At 37.3% G+C, this 15,753-nt stretch overlaps 1 long non-coding RNA gene across 1 annotated transcript in view; it reads left to right on the forward strand.

Moving 5' to 3' along the window:
• The window catches only part of LOC123630562, a 50,792-nt gene that overhangs the window by 12,413 nt on the left and 22,626 nt on the right, over window positions 1-15,753 (forward strand). The gene's annotated exons all lie outside the window — the stretch shown is intronic.

Raw genomic sequence — 15,753 nt, forward strand, 5'->3', positions numbered from 1 at the left:
AAGCAGGAGAATTACTTGATGCCAGCAACTCAAGACCAGCCTGAACCGCATAGAGAGACCCTGTCTTTACAAAAAATTAAAAAGTTAGATAGGCACAGTGGCCCTCACCTGTAGGTCCAGCTACTTAGAAGGCTGAGGCAGGAAGATCACTTGAGCCCAGGACTTCAAGGCTGCCACTGCACTCCACCCTGGGTAATAAAGTGAGGCCCTGTCTCTAACAACAACAAAAAAATCCAGAAAGTAAAAAAAAATTTTTAAAGACAAAGTGTTTATAGATCATATCAACTTAGTGAAACATTCTCTTGATTTAAAAAAATTCCAGTCCAACATTATAGAAATATATAACATAAAATGAAAATTATCTGTAGCCATTTTATAACCATTGTTTATAGTTTGGTATATAATTTCTCTGATATTTATTTTTTCAAACATGTACTTGTGATATTTTTCTCTTTTTTTAAACAAAGATAGGACTATATTATCCATTTTGTTTTACACCTTTTTTTGCATATATCAATAGGTCTTGGATGTCGTCCCATGTTTACATTATGTCAAATCTACTTTATATTTTAAATTCCTGCACAATTTATGGAATTCCTGAATTCCACAGTTCAATCAATCAATCACTTATTGATGGACATTTAAATTGCTCCCAGGGTGTCTCTAATATGAATAATACTGCAAGAATATTCTCAGACACATATCTTTGAATCTTCTGCATGCACATCTAAAGGATAAATTCCTGTTTAGGATAGCTGCATCAAAAAATAAGAACACTTTCAAATTTAAAATGTATTACCTATTGTCTTCCAAAACAAGTTATACTGATTTCCATTCCCACCAACAATGGATAATGAGAGTTTGACAAACTACTTATTTTCTTATTCTGTATTTCCACATGTATAAAATGAGTGGGCTGGACTCTATGAGTTTGTGTTCTAATTGCCTGACTGTCTCCTAAGGTCAGGTACTATAACCCACTCAACATTAAATTCTTACTGGGCAGCACATTGCCTGGCACATAGTAGGTGACCAATAAATATCTGTCACATGAATGCATCTGCGGATCAATGGTAATGATGACATTGAAGAAACACCTTAGTGTTCTTTCATGGATAGCTAAATCTGAAGCAGCATGAATGGCTACCAATAGGTGATTAGGATGCTCCCAATTTCTTACATCGACTTTTTCAAGTGGAGAATATAGTAGGTTGAAAACAAAACTGTTCCCTAATTCTTCCACAAAGGTAGGAAAAGGATCAAGAAACTCCTGTTGTTTTTGCACTATCATGAACAGAAGTAAGTAAACTCCTTATTCCAGTAGATCTTTAGGCTGCGGCCCCTCCCTCTGATTAAATTTGGGATTATTTGTTCAATTAGAGGAAAATTTTCCAGACACTTATTATGAAGATTTTAATAGAACTTCCTCTGTTCTTACTGACATTTTTAGATTTTCATACCTATTCTTCTCTAAAACAAATGGTATATGTTGGGTTTTCATGAGCATTTCTAAGAGCATATGGTAGAAATGCAAGCCAGCAATTAAATATATTCTCTTAGCTGAACATGGGAAAAATTGTAGGAAGGGAATGTTGTGCTGGAATTGCTTGGTGAGATCAGCAACGTAAAAAATTTTTATGACTTGGAGATATACACAGAATATATTTCTCCACCTTTGAATTTTCTCTATCAGAGGCTAAAATATGGTACATTGGAAAATGTATGCCATTGGAATCAGGTAGACTTGGGTTCAAAATCTTGGCCCTGCCACTTAGCAGCTCTGAGTCGGAATATATCCATTTCCTCATCTATAAAACAGAGATAATTATGCTGCCTACTAATGAGGATTATTATTAGATTATTATAAAAGTCAACCCTGGTTCATCCTTGAGGTCTCAACGTGGTCATCACCTCCTCTAAGAAGGTACTCTTGACTCCCTTCTCCCACAACATAAAGTAAAATGTCTTTTCTCTGTATGCATCTCCCCCACCTCCACTTACTTCCCACTCCACACTAGAACCCTGTGCTATCATTGCATTTCTTATTGCATTAAAATTTCATCTGTATATACCTGCCACTCCCACTAGTCTATGAGAAATTTATAATTTATATTTCTAACACTTCATAGGGTACCTGCCTATCAAATAGTATAGTTGCAGTCATTGTTTGTTGAGTGAATGAATGACATATTTCACGTGCTTGCACAGTACTTAAAACATTGAATGTATGCAATAATTTGTTATTTTCTGACTTCTATTGTAAATGGGGACCCCAAAGTTTTATTAAAAAAATTCTTCTCTTGCCCATGATGCTTTAACTAAAAAAGTAAGGTTAGAACTGTTTTTTGATTCATTCTGTGTAATTAGACACACTGAGGGTCACAGTTCACGAAAAGTTAAGATTTATCAAACTTGATGAATAACAAGATGAAAATTACTTTGGACCTTTAGCCATAGCCTATGCACATGCATCCAGAAAGAAAATTAATTGTTTGACCCTTTGTCCATATTTTTTGTAAATATATAACTTGGCAGTGTCAATTTAGATCATCAAAGCTATGTATTGGAGACCTTTTTGCATTTGTCTCAGCTGCCTTATTTCATTGCATTACAAATGATGTTAATTCTGTGTTTAATTATGCTTAGCATAATTTATATGCAATCTGATGTTTATCAGTTGGACACAACAAAAATGCTGTTGTTTTCTTCCCATCTTCCTTTTGCTTATCATTTGTTGATTTTTGAAAGCAGCTGGAGTTGTTCCATATGAATGGAAACAATTATAAGGCTGTATAACAAATGCATCTCTCTCTAGAAATCATCTTATGCAATCTTTGATTTTCAAAGAGTTGATGTACTTCCTTATGCAAATTTTTATCCTGATCTTTGGTATCCTCTCAGATCAGAGAAAAGTCTCCCCTTAGATTAAAAAAAAAGTCCACTTACCCAGCATGCATATTTCATCCATTGAAATGGATCCTCTGTCTATCCAAACTGACTACTACAGCCAGTCAGACATGTGTTGGTGTTTTTATATAAAAGCTTATGTTAATATAATGATTGGATATTTGTATCGTAGGTTCTCATATTTTCAATTATTACATGTGTCTTGGGAGTCAAAAAGAAAGTAGCTTTTGGTTAGTGTTTACTTTAAAGGGACCAATTCAGCTACTTGTTCATAAGAGATGAATTTATTTTCAAAAAATGTTCTTTCTTATTTTTTTCAGTGTAGTCAAAGCTACAATTAGCATAAATATAAGTATTGAAAAGCATTGTAATATGTGTGATTCTTTCCTATAAATTATAAGGTTAAAATATTTATGAAAAACATTTTTGGTGGCTATCAGTAGTTATTAAAAATTAACATCATTTCTGAGAGTAGTTTTGTAGGTCATTATAAAACATGTCGTTATGTTCTGATTTTTTTTGTTGTTCTAATGTTAATAGTTTATTTAGCAAGTGACTATTCTGGGTCAATTGCTTTACATACCTTACAATTAACTCATTTACTCCTCAGAATAACCCATTTAAAAGGGGAGGATCAAAAAGGTAAGGACTTTGTTGAAATTTAGTAAGTGGAAGATGCAGGGCGGGAGGGCACGATTGCCTGCGCTAAATCCTTACGTGTCTGTTGACGGTGCCCAAGTCCCTTCACGCATTCTGCCACCAGGGGGACCCAGGAGACAGGGCCCAGGGGCTCCAGCCAAGCGTCCACTCTGTTCTGAACATTACTTCCACCCAATCCTTGCTACGTTTCCTTCTCAGTAAACTAAACACATCTAGAAAAAGGAACTTTTTCTTTCACTTTGATTCTTCCCCATAAAACTCTATTTGTTCTAGCAAATTCTAAATGCCAGATTCTCTTCCATTTTCTGATGCCATCACGTTGGCCCCTCTAGGTCTCCAAAGGTGCCTCTCAGATAAAAGATAATTTGGTCAAAGAAAGAGAGAAGAAATAATACATTAAAGGTCTCAACAATTCCTAACTCTAAATATTGTATAGGCCATATTTTGAAAGTTATAAACTCTCCAGAATTTTATAACCAGAAGGTTATAACTAGAAGGCTATAAAATCTTCCCCCTACCCCAAAGCCCTTAAAATGACTGGGGGTGGGGGAGAATACTTCCAATATGCACAATATATTATTAATAAGTATATCTAATATTATTATATAATATTTAATAGCGATGTATATCATTAATATATAAATTAATAAATATATTAATTATATATTTAACTGGAAGGGTTATATTATAATATTATGCTTATAATAAGTATTAGTTCCCACTTATACTTACACTTTCTCTGCTGGCTGGACAGATGAGGAACATACAAGATAATCAGGGAACAAGCAGCTACTCTGAAAGCCTGGCAGGTATAAGGTGCTCTGCAAGGATGATCTGGAACATAGAATAGTCATCCCCAGGAACCACTGAAGGACATACCTTTAGTAGTTTTTACCCCTGACAGGCCAAGCTGGGGTATAAAAATTTTAAAAAGATTTTAATTTAAGCCACTTGAGGCAAAGAGGTCTTATAATTTGTTTTTTTTTCCTTTATATATATTTTTTTACTATTTAACATTACTTATTGAATGCATCCTCTGTGCCAGCCAGGAAATGTGCTAGGTGATAGGGATACAAAGATAGGCAAAAGATAGACATGGCCCCATCTCCAGTGAATTTTAGTCTAGTGAATAAGGCAAATATTAAACAAATAATTGCATGATAATGAATGCCAAGTCTCAATAACAATTTGAAATCAAGGACAATTCCTTCATTTATTCAGTGTGCAAAAGGAGTGAGCTCATATACTGCTAATATTTATGCACCAGTCTCCATCCTAGATGCCCAGGGTATGAAGACATAGAACATGGGCATGCTGCCTTAAAGCAGTTTTCCCTATCTTTTTCAAGTCATGGCATGCTTAGCAGATGTGTTTTTTGCACAACGGGATAAATGGATGAAATTGCTTGTGGTCAGAGGCACCTGAATTCAGTGTCTGGCTACTCCAGGAGCTGAGAATAAAGATGAATCAATATCTTGCCATACTTATAACCCAACTGTGGCTCACTAGTTAAGAGTCTCTCAAGGTGTTCCATCATCTAGTGGGAGGAGGATGATATGCAGATGAATCATTATGAAATGAGTGCTTTTTTTTCTTTTTCTTTTTTTCTTTTTAATATGAAGGTGGGGGGAAGTGAGGTTCAATTTCCTTCTTTTTTTTTCCTTTTTTTGAGACAGAGTCTCACTGTTTTGCCCCAGATAGTGTAGTAGCATCATCATAGCTCACTGAAACCTCAAACACCTGGGCTCGAGGGATCCTCCTGCTTCAGCCTCCTGAGGAGCTGGGACTACAGGCATATGCCACAACCCCTGGTTAATTTTTCTGTTTTTAGTAGAGATGGGGATCTTACTCTTGCTCAGGCTGATCTCATACTCCTGAGCTCAAGTGATCCTCACGCCTGGGTCTCCCAGAGTGCTAGGATTACAGGTGAGAACCACCGCGCCCGGCCTAAGTGAGTGCTATAGCAGACATACCAACAAAAGGCTGTGAGGACATAAGGGAAGGAGACACTATTCCTAATGTGGAGGTGTCAAGAAAGTCTTCATGGAAGGGGGACTGACAGAGAATTTTTGTCAGGCACAGAGAGGTCAAAAGGCATTCCAGAGGAAGAGATCTGCACGCACAAAGATGTAGAGTTGTAAAAGTTAATATATGCTCAAGCAGCGTTTATGGTCTGTGCGTGGAATATTTGAGGAAGGGAATGTGATAGGAAGACATTGATAATAAGAGAGAGAATTCATATTTTGGAGCTCCTTTTACGCATATGCTTATAAAGGGTTCCATCCTCTCTTTCCTAATGTCTCATTCATTCATTCATTCTTTTGACAAATATTTATTGATTATTATGTACTAAACACTGTTTTTGGAGCTAACATTAGAATAAATACCTTGAGAAACATTAGTCCACTGCTCTGTTATTATATTATCAAGCAACGAATAAGGTGAGGCACAGAGAGTGTATTACTTGCCCGAGATATTATGGACCACTGGTTAGAAGTCATAGTTCTAAAGCTCACTCAAGTTTTCTGACTTCTGATTCTTTATTGATTCATGTGATGGCTGCAGAAATGTGCTGCTCAAATCTCCTTCAAGAGAAACTGCTTACGTGAAAAAAAAAAAGAGAGCGAGAAACTGCTGTGAGGAGCACAGTTGATGACAGCCTCCCACGGTCACCCTTTAAAATCCTCCACGGAGTTCATACCAAGACTACACTTCCTTCTGCTCTGCCCCCAGACGATGACTAAGTACGGTGGGGATAACAGTGTGGGATTATTCCAGGAATGGAGGGATTGATTCAACATTAGTAACTCTGTTAATGTAATTCACCTACGATGAGAACAAATAAGGGAAGTCATATAATCATCCCACTCAAGTACTGGAAAAAAATTCTTAATAAATTAGGGACTATAAGGACACATTTAAAACTAACAGTCATCATCTAAAAGTCAGCATCATGTTTAACGAAAACAGACTGGAAAAATACCCATTAGTGTCAAGAAAAATCCAGTGTCCACTGTCATGATTATTTTTTTAAATATGGTTCTGAAGGTACCTGACAATGCAACTAGAAAGGAGAAGAAATGAGACATGTATATTTGAAAAACAAAAGTAAAATTATCTTTATTTGCAAATGCTATACTTGCTTACATGGAATATACAAAAGCATCTACTAAAAATTGTAACAAACAATAGGGGATTTCATAACTAGTTGAATACAGTAATAAACAGTAATCAACAGCTTTTATAAGTACAGACAATAACCAATTGGAAGATATAATGGAATAAATGATTGTGCTTACAATAGCAACAAAAATTAATTTCTAGAAATAAATTTAATAAGAAATGTGCAAAATCTATATGAATAAATGAAAAGCATACATTTTTCTCAAATAGGAAGATGTAATATTATAAAGATACATTAGTTCTTCCTAATTTAAGTATTAAGCTTAATTTTATACCAACAAATACAGTAAAAGTATTATTTTTTCATTTGTTTCTGAAACTGGAAAGGTTGATTCATATGGAAAATAACAAAAAATAGTCAAGAAATTATTGAAAGAATAACATATTACAGCACCAACCCAAATCTTAAAATATGGAGCTCTTGGAATTACATTAATATAATAATAATTAAAATTATAATGTCAAACTTAGGAGGATATTCATTATAGCATTGTTTTAAGTAGCAAAAAGATGGAAGGAGTAGAAATATCTATTTTGGGGACTCATTAAATAAATTGTGTACATGCGTGGCATGAGATACTATACGAACTTCATAAAGAATAAAGCTCCTCTATATGTATTGCTTTGGGACAATATCCAATACACAATGTTAAAGAGTAAAGAATATTGTGTGTAATGCTTTTATTTGGGTTGTTTTACACACACACACACACACACACACACTTTCATATGCATTGAATATGTGTAAAACGCTAAACCCGTAAAGATGTTTATTCTAACGAGTGAAACTAGGAAACTAGAGGAAAGGAGAGAAGAAAAAGGCTAAATTTTTAATCTATACATTTTCATTAGAATTTTTTACTGATGTATTACATATATATAATTCTCACTGCAACATTAAGCATACGATTCAGTTTAGCTAATCCTTTCTTTGTACAAACTTTCTCTGTGAAGGAAGCAGTGTGTTTATTGCACCTGGCACAGCTCCTTATCTGGTCAGATTGGGAACAGTTTGCCGACTGGCTGCTTTCAACAGCGGTGGTCGAGGCTTTTTCTGAAGCAGGGAATCTGTGCCTGTACTTAATGGAACTCTGGTGACTTGACCTGTGTTTGTGATGCCAGCGATGAAAAACCAGAGAAGGATGAGTGTAAGACTAGGGATTGTGGTGTGTGGGGTGGGCACAACTCGTAGACTTCAGGATAAAAGGTAAAACTTGCTAGCAACTTTCACCCCTTTTATTAAAGTACTTATCTTTGCTGGAGAAAGGCATTCTGGATATCCACTTTGTATTCTGCAGAAGTAGAAAGAAAATCATGCCAGAAAGTTAACCAGAGCTTGAAGTTCTCTCTGGAGGAGCAAAATGGCTAAGAAAGCAAAGCAGTAATTTAATGTTTATAAAGACTGGACTGAAATAACTACAGTATATCAAAAGCAAATAACTGCTGAGGAAATTGGCATATTTTAATTTGGTTGAGGCTGTATTTTACATGTTCTGGGTATACTGTAATGTATGAGTTTGTGTGTAGAGCTTAAATGTATAATTAATATTCCTTTGAAGATAGTTCTATGCACATGATTAAAATTCATCATGGTATTAGCTTTCAAACAGAGACTTTTAAACAAGTTATAGTCAATGCTATAAATTAGATCTTCTCTGATGAGCTCTGAATAAAGGACTATAATTTATCTCAATGGTATTTTATGAGAGACATTTTAATTGCTGTGGCAGGTGAAAAGCACCACCTAGTATCTCGGCCAAACATTTCTTTTAATGAAATCATTTCCCCCCAGCCCTGTTTGTTGGTTTAAAGAATATTCTGTTTTATTGAAGATGATGTAAAAGTCTTTTTTTTTTTTACTCTTTTCTTTTTTTTAACATATCCACCTGACCAAGGCAAAAAAAGTCTTTATTTTATACATATGATTCAGCTTCACCTGGAATACCAGGCAAATCTACTTTGTGGAGAGTTTATTCCATAAAGGAGGCAAGGAATCTTTTAACATTTGTGAAGGGAGTGATAGGCTATTCCTTCTAAGTGGAAATCAAAGGGAAGAAATACCAAATTTTGTTTTCAATTATCTAAGAGTAAAGACCTGAGAATTGATTGCTGGTGAATAAATTATGGGTGTGGCATTTTTCCCGCTCTCCAATTATTTTCATTTTTTCTGATCATGTAAGTAATACATGCTTTAAAAAATCAAATTATAGAAATCTGTACTTAAAAAAAACCCTTCCAGTGATTCTTTCTCTAAGAGATAATTACTGTTAACAGTTTAGCATACATTCTTCCAGAAATGTTCTACACGAAATATTTTTTTTTCTCCTTAAAACTGTGTGTCTGATGCCAACAGGGTTTGAATTCTTCCTCCTCCGCCTGTATTTTATCAAATTTGCCCACCCCCGTAGTTTCAATCACTTTGTTGGAATGATATATTATGCAAATGGATCCAAAAGTCCCAGTTCCGGGGCCTAAGGACAGAATTTGTGCCAATGCATCTGTGCCTAAGAGCAGATTTTAGATCAGTGCCTGTGCCCAAGTAGGGACTGGGTGCCAACCTGTTCAAAGCTTAGGCGCGTACAGACCACCATATGAGTTAGGCTGCTGCTGGTGGTTCCATTTCCTCCATCCCAGCCAGGAGTATCTGCTTGAGTACAGCGCTGAAGGGCAGTGTCTTTATCACACTTCCTCACATTTAGTTCAGTGGATTAAGCAAGGTTTCTTACTTCAATTTCACCCTTGTCAGAATAATTACCAAGCTTATTCCATCTCGGGTTGTATGTTTCCCAGCTTCTAATGGGTGATTTTTATGGTTTAGTATTTGACCACTAATTCAGCAGACACTGCTGAGAGGCTTTAAAGAATGTCTCAGAAAACAATCTTTATTCAATGTGATAGGTCATTTGGAGTAAATATCCACCATGTATGAAGGGACTGAAATTAACAGTCTCAATGCCATGCTGTATTTAGTGTGTGATTGAATTTTAACATATCAAATAGATTTATGAAACCCTAATAAAAAATTCCACGGATGTTAGAATGTTAATTCTGAGAAACCTGGGTTAGAAGGCATCAGAAGCTGTCAAATATCTTATTGAATTTTGTCAACTTGCCCATCCTCCTTAATATACCATATTCAGCGCAGAAAAACAGAAAGTGTACGTAGTTAAGGAGGCCAAATTCATGTTTCTAATTTTTTTTCAAAGCTGTTTGTGATGTTCTGTCTTCAGACAGTATTGGGATAGAAGGTTTAAAAAGCCAGCTTTCCCTATTTACATGTTGGAAAATCTCGGATATCTTAGACAACATGAAATTTTTTGTATATATTTATATGTATAGAAAATCTATATATATATACCACCATTTATCAGAGACTTATCTTGCAACAGGTAATTTACTAAGTGTTCATATGGATTATATTGTAAACTATAAGCATCTCTCAGTCTTATTAGTGCTCACAAAGTAATGGTGAATCTCATATAGTACCCCCATTTTCATATAGAAATAGGCAAAAGAATATCTCTCAGTTTTTCAAATATTAATAGAATGGATGTAGGAAGATAACATTGTTATGATGGATTCCTGATAATCCTTCTACATCACTTCCAGGACTAAATTTGCTAGGAAGCTTCCAGACGCAGAGTCCAGACTTGTGACTAAACCTTCTCTCATTTAAATATTTATTTGTCTGTTGAGATTTTCAGGATGCTTAAAATTTAGAGCTGAAAAGAACTAAAAAAATGTTGTCTTTCTCATTTATTGATAAGGAAATAGAAGACTACAGTGGGTTACTCATTTATTTATTTATTCTTTCCATTGCCATTCACTAAAAGCAGACTACAGCCTTGATTCTCTATTGGATCCTGTAATCAAAAGCAAATAATTTGACTTAGTATAGTTCCTGGAATTTTAGAGTTGTTCCTTTTAGAGGAATACGGAGTTGAAGAAGCACTGGATCTATTGTCATGGGATTAGGTCGAGCCCTGATTTCACTTATGGGTAGAATCCATTAATTCACCATTAATTTTTTGAGCCCCTACTATATGTCAGGTATAGAGAAACACAGAGTAAAGAAAACGGATAAGGTCTCTGATCTCACTCAGTTTGCAATCCAATAGAAAGGATACTTGAAAAAGAAGCAAACACAAGAAATGAAAGAAAAACTACCAACTGTAAAACAAACAGGGTGAAGTGATAGAAGACTAGAGGGTGGGTTCTAATTGAGAAGATTTGTCTGAGAAGGTGTCATTGAAGAAGGCTGGGACCAAATGATGAAAAGGAGCAAGACATGACTTGGAATGGGAACTGGAGTCCAGGGAAAAGTACAGTGACCAAGGCAGGCAGAGAACAAAAGGCCATGGCATGGAGTTGAAATTATTAATATATTTGAAGAGCAATGAGAAACCAGCAAAGGGTGTTTAGCAATGGAAATGACATTACGAATTTTTAAAGGACACTCTGCCTGTTAAGTGGAGAATGCTTTAGAAGGGAGCAAATGTGGAAGTGGAACATGTAGTAAGGAGGTCCTTTGCACTAGCCCAGGTGAGAGACAACAAATGGATGACAGCAGCAGTGGTAAAGAACAGCATCTGGTCCAAGATAATTTGGGGAGCTGCTGTAGTTTAGATGTTTGTCCCCTCCAAATCACATGTTGAAATTTGATCCTAAATATTGGAGGCGGGGCCTATTGGGAGGTTGTTTTGTTGTGGGGACAGATTCCTCATGAACAGATTAAGGTCCTCCCTGGCGGTGGTAGTGAGTGAGTTCTCACTGTTAGTCCCCTTGAGAGCTGGTTGTTAAAAAGAGCCTGGCACCTGCTCTCTTGCTCTCTCCTGCTTCTTCCCTTGCCATGTGATCTCAGCACACATCAGCTCCCCTTTGCCTTTGGCCATGAATGACTTTCATGAGATGCCTGATCTTCTAGCCAGCAGAATTGTGAGCCAAATAAACCTCTTTTCTTTAAAAATTACCAGCCTCAGATATTCCTTGATGGTAACACTAAACAGATTCAGACAGGATCCATGTATCAAAACTTGTTCCTGGGATGAATGTGGGAAATCAGGGAGGTTACAAAGATGATAACCAGGTATGTGGCTTTGAACTTGAATGGATGATAGTGCTGATGCATTTCTGATATGTGGAAAACTGAGTGAGAATGGGGGCTGATTAGCCTCCTTAGAGGTCTTATACAATAAAAATATTGCATGACTTCATTTCTCTAAACACAATACAAAATGGCACCACCAAATTATAACATGCACGTAAAGATGTCATATCAAGTTTTAACCTTGATGACTACTTGTATGATTGTATTTTAAAATATTAAATATTAAATAATTTTTTTTTTTTTTTTGAGACAGAGTCTCACTTTGTTGCCTGGACTAGAGTGCCGTGGCATCAGCCTAGCTCACAGCAACCTCAAACTCCTGGGCTTAAGCAATCCTATTGCCTCAGCCTCCCCAGTAGCTGGGACTACAGGCATGCGCCACCATACCCGGTTAATTTTTTCTATATATATATTTTTTTTAGTTGTCCAGATAATTTTTATTTCTATTTTTAGTAGAGATGGGGTCTCGCTCAGGCTGGTCTCGAACTCCTGACCTCCAGCGATCCACCCGCCTCGGCCTCCCAGAGGGCTAGGATTACAGGCGTGAGCCACCGTGCCCGGCCTAAATAATTTTCTTAAAAAGTTATTGGAGGAGGAGTTTCCCTATTTTGTTGGTGCTTTATATGCAAAATCGGTCTTCTCATTTAATTACCAGGCCCTGGGAAAAATCAAGAGTTTTATTGTGATATGTTGTGTTTGAGCTGTGTGTAAAACTGCTAAGAAATGCCAAGTTCATCGTTGGTAGGGGCTAAGAGGGTGGAATAGATATATAAATTTGGGAGATATGAACACATAGATGGTTTTAAAAGCTACATAAATACATGAGATCACTCAAAGAAAATGGGCAAAGAGCCAGGTGAATTTTTAACATTCAAATGAGGAGTAGGTGAGTGAAATGGAATGGCCAGACAAGGAGAAGATGATGTCAGGGAAGCTGAGAGGAGAGCAATTCAAGAATGCAATGGTGTACAGCTGTGTCAGTGCTTCTGAGTGGTCAAGTGGGATGATGTCAGAGAACTGCATGTCATTGTTGACCTTAGCACAAAGGAGTTTCGGTTATTTTGGGGTCTGAAGTTAATTGAGAAGTTAATGGAAGATGAATAAATAGAAATGCAGTGATGAAAAAGAAAAGAGAATTGAGACAGTAATTGGAAGAAATTATTGTGTCAGGGGGATGGTTTCTTTTGGGGGTGGGGATTGTTTTTGTTTTCATTTTTAGAGACTGAAGTGCTGTGGCTAGAACATAGCTCACTGTACCACGAACTCCTTGGCTCAAGGGATCCTCCCACCCCAGCCTCCAGAGTAGCTAGGACTACAGGCATGTGCCACCATGCCCAGCCAATTTTTTTATTGTTTGTAGAGATGGGGTCTCTACAAACTATGTTTCCCAGACTGGCCTCAAACTCCTGGCCTCAAGGGAACCTCCCACCTTAGCCTTCCAAAGTGCTGGGATTATAGGCTTGAACACTGCACCTGGCCCCTGATTTTATTTTTAAGGACAAATGATTATGGTACATTTTTGCATAAGAGGAATGATTCAACAGGGAGGAAAGGTTGGTTGATGCAGAGGAGAAAAGGCATAATTCAGGAGCAAAGTTCTTGAGAAGGTGAGAAGGAATGTGTTTCAGAGCAGAAAGGTCAATTAAGATGAGGGAATTCTTGTTTGATGCTTAAGTATAGGAAGAAAATATCTTAAAATATTCATCCGTGTGCTCCACCCCACAACCAACATCCTCGTATGAAAACTTTCCCTTAATCAGAGCATATAGGTTGCCTTGAGAAATAAGAATTTTATAGTATAAATAAAATACTGGTAAGTAATAAAGCAACAAAATGGAAGCCCTGAAGAGGAAGGATACAGAATTTATGCCAAAAAGATGCACCCAGAGAGCAGATGATGTGCCTGAGCTACTCCATCTTCCTGCAGGGAGCCAGAAAAAGACTGAAGCCTGAGAGGGGTCTGAGAATAAGAGACAGGAGAGAAGACTTCAGATCATCACAAAGAAGAGGAGCAGGTTAGAACTGGGAGACTGCTGAACACCCTGTAAGAGTCAGCACCAAAGGGTTTTGTGAGAGCCTAGATGATGTGTACTAATGACGACAGCTCACGTTTATTTAGCATTTGCTGTGTGGCAGACATTTTTCTAAGTGCTTTACATGTAACTGACCTAATTCGGTTGTTTAATTCCAAAAACCATGTGAGATAGAACGAGTTATTTCACCATCTTACAGATGAATAAAGTGAGCTACAGTACTTATGTAACTTTCTCAAAGTCACACAGCTCTTAAGTGGGATCAAAGATTTAAATTCAGGCAGTCTGGCTCGAGAGCCTCATTTTAATCACTGTGGCAAATGTCTAGGGAGTATTTGTCACCAGTAAGGAAAATCACTGCATGGCTGGGAAGTTGGTGCTGGCTGTTGGCTGGCAGCTCAGTGGGTGCTGTTCCACCAGGGGCCTCAGTTCCTGTCCACATGGGCCTCTTGGGAATACTTGCCCTTCCTCACAGCATGGCGGATGGGTTCCAAGAGCAAGTGTTCCAAGAGACCTGAGTGAAAGTGACAGGCTTCTTGTGACCTAGTTTCACATGTCCTATAATGTCACTTCTGCCACAATAAATTGGTCATAAAGTCATTAAAGCCAGTCTACATTCAAGGGGAGTGGAACTAGACTTCATCTCTTAATGGGATGAGTAGCAAGGATATTGCAACCATTTTTATTTTACCATGGTTGGCTTTTTGAATTTTGTAATTGGCTGTGATTTCTTTCTCATTCTATTTTTTCTTTTTTTTTTTTTTTTTTTTTTTTTAATATATATATTTTTTTATTTCAGCTCATCATGGGGGTACATAAGTTCAGATCATATACATTGTCCCTGTCCCGCCCATCCCCCCGAGTCAGAGTCCCAAGCGCGTCCGCTCCCACTCTCCAGACAGTGCGCCTGGCACTCGCCATGTATTCATACCTCGATCCCCTCCCCCCCCCACCTCCCCGGGTCTGCACCCTCAAGCATGACCATTCCCCAGAGGGTGCGCAATGCACTCGTCATGTAGGCATACACCCATCCCCTCCCCCCACCCCCCCATCCCAGTCTGATATCCAATTGGTATCCTTCCCTGATGTACATTTAGGTGATGATCAGGGAAACCAGTTTTCTGGTGAGTACATGTGATGCTTGTTTTTCCATTCTTTGGATACTTCACTTAGTATAATGGGTTCCAGCTCTCTCCAGGAGAACCAAAGAGATGTCGTATCATCGTTATTTCTTATAGCTGAGTAGTACTCCATGGTATACATATACCACAGTTTACTAATCCATTCGTGGATCAATGGGCACTTGGGTTGTTTCCACATCTTTGCGATTGTGAATTGTGCTGCTATAAACATTCGGGTACAGGTGTCTTTGTTAAAAAATGACTTTTGTTCTTCTGGGTATATGCCCAATAATGGAATTGCTGGATCAAATGGTAGGTCTACTTGAATCTGTTTAAGGTATCTCCATATTGCTTTCCATAGGGGTTGCACTAGTTTGCATTCCCACCAGCAGTGTATGAGTGTTCCTGTCTCTCCGCATCCACGCCAACACGTGTTGTTTTGGGATTTTTTGATAAAGGCCATTCTCACCGGAGTTAAGTGGTATCTCATTGTGGTTTTGATTTGCATTTCCCTGATGATTAGGGATGTTGAGCATTTTTTGATACGTTTTTTGGCCATTCTTATGTCTTCTTTTGAAAAATTTCTATTCATGTCCTTTGCCCATTTTTTGATAGGATTGTTTGATTTTTTCTTGCTGATTTTCCTGAGTTCTAAATAGATTCTTGTTATCAGTCTTTTATCTGATGTGTAGTATGCAAAAATTTTTTCCCATTCTGTAGGCTGTCTGTTTATTTTCGTGAC

Source organism: Lemur catta, chromosome 1 (genome assembly GCF_020740605.2).
Source record: "Lemur catta isolate mLemCat1 chromosome 1, mLemCat1.pri, whole genome shotgun sequence".
Classification (NCBI taxonomy): domain Eukaryota; kingdom Metazoa; phylum Chordata; class Mammalia; order Primates; family Lemuridae; genus Lemur; species Lemur catta.